Genomic DNA, 2500 nt, shown 5'->3' on the forward strand with positions numbered 1-2500 from the left:
TGGAATAAGAACGGAATCCATTGACGCAGATGAGAGCGGGAGTCAGACGGTGGCTACAGCGGCAGAAAAAGATGTGGCTCTCCCCCAGGCTTATCACAGTTTTGAGGATGTATTTGATGAGGTGAAGGCGGAAGTGCTACCACCACATAGACAGTTTGACTGCCAGATCGACCTGGTGCCAGGGGCCAGCGTTCCCAGCGGAAGGCTGTATGCCCTGACGGAGCCTGAAAACGTGCATCTCCGGGGGTACCTGGATAAACTCCTCAAGCTAGGATGCATCCGCCCGTCCAAGTCTCCGGCCGCCTCGCCACTCTTCTTCATCCCGAAGGCTAATGGGGAGCTGAGAGCCTGTGTGGACTTTAGGGCATTGAATGCGATAACCGTAAAGAATCGGTACCCCTTGCCTCTCATCAGTGTACTTCTGGAACAGGTCAAGAAAGCTTGTATCTACACCAAGTTGGATTTGAAAGGGGCATACCATCTGGTGCACATGAGGGACGGAGACGAGTGGAAGACCGCCTTTAAGACCAGGTTCGGCCTTTTTGAGTACCTCGTCATGCCGTTCGGTCTGTGCAACGCCCCGGCAGCCTTTCAGTACTTTTTGAATGAGGTATTCAGAGAGGAGTTGGATATCTACGTGGTCGTATATATCGACGACATCCTCATCTATTCGTCCAGTGTGGAGGAGCACGTACACCACGTCAAAGCTGTGCTCCAAAAGCTGAGGGAAAACATGCTGTTTTGTAAACTCAGCAAGTGTGACTTCCACGTCACATCCGTGGAATTCCTCGGAGTGATGCTGAGTCCAGAGGGACAGGAGATGGCAGAACGAAAGATCAAGGCGGTGAAAGAATGGCCGGTGCCCCAAAGCGTGAAGGACGTCCAAAGTTTCATTGGCTTCGCCAACTTTTACAGGCGGTTTATAGATGGATTTTCAGGATTGGTGGCCCCAATCACACAGCTACTGAGGAAGTCCAAGGAGTTTGTCTGGTCCCCTGAAGCGAACACAGCCTTTGAGGCCCTGAAAAGCGCCTTTGGTAAGGCGCCGGTGTTGGCTCACCCCGATCCGGATCTCCCCTACGTGGTGGAAGCGGACGCATCGGATGTGGCGCTGGGGGCTATCTTGTCCCAACGCAACCACGACACAGGGGTGCTTCATCCCGTTGCGTACATGTCCCGCAAACTCAACGACGCCGAACGCAACTACCATATTGCGGAGAAGGAGCTTCTCGCAATCAAGGACGCCTTCACCGAATGGAGGCATTGGTTGATGGGGGCAAGACATGTGGTATCGGTGTACACGGACCATCGGAACCTACAGTTCATGACGGCCACAAGACACCTTTCTCCCAGACAGCTGCGGTGGATGATCTTCTTTGCGGGGTTCAACTTCCGCATCACATATCGGCCGGGGACGGAAAACCGGAAGGCGGACGCCCTGTCCCGTCAATCTGCAGTTAAGGAACCATTGCCTGCGACCGAGCATTCCATCATTTCCCGAGGATGGTATTGGGGGTTATCCAACCGGATACTTTCCTGAGGGGAATAAAGAGAGGGATCAGGTCATTCGCATGGCGGAGGTGGCTCCTCAGTCACAGAGAATGGCAGCTGAAGGACGGGATACCCCTGAAGGGCAGGTGCCTATTGATACCCACGCCTAGGCTAAGGAAACAAGCATTCATCTGGTGCCATGACTCTCCATGCGCAGGTCATTTGGGCTTTGAAAAAACGGTGGCTAGCATGGGACGGCATTTCTGGTGGCCAACCATGAGAGTGGATGTCAGGAGGTGGGGACAGGAGTGTCCTACGTGTGCTACCATGAAGGCCGACCATGGCCGAACCCAAGGGCTCTTACATCCACTTCCGACCCCGGATAGACCATGGGATAGCATATCTCTGGACTTCGTGGTGGGCCTACCGGTAGACCAGGGGATGACGGCAATACTGGTGGTGGTGGATTACTTGACGAAAATGGGGCACTTCATCCCCTGCAAGAGAGTCCCTACGGCCGGGGAATTGGCGTCACTACTCCTAAAGAATGTGGTACGACTGCATGGATTACCTGGGGTGATCGTGTTGGACCGGGGGTCGCAGTTTACTGCGCAATTCTGGAAGACTTGGTGCACTGCGCTGCATGTTAAGACCGCCCTGTCCACCAGCTACCACCATCAAACGGACGGCCAAACCGAGCGCCTGAACCAAACGCTCAAACAGTATCTGCGATGTTTTGTGGACCAGGGCAGGGAAGAATGGGTCGACTTGCTATGGGTTGCAGAGATAGCCTATAACAACGCCACTCACAGCTCCACACAGTCATCTCCGTTCTATAGCAACTATGGCCAACATCCCAGGTTCCTGCCATTTCTACATCCGTTCAGAGAGGACAGGACAGTGTGTTCCATCCCAAGTACATGGGCCCCTATCGAATTACCAAGTGTATGGGTCCCGTGAACGTGAAGGTGTGCTTGCCCCAGTCACTGCGGATACACCCTGTCTTTCA

This window comes from Triturus cristatus, chromosome 8 (assembly GCF_964204655.1).
Source record: "Triturus cristatus chromosome 8, aTriCri1.1, whole genome shotgun sequence".
NCBI classification, from domain to species: domain Eukaryota; kingdom Metazoa; phylum Chordata; class Amphibia; order Caudata; family Salamandridae; genus Triturus; species Triturus cristatus.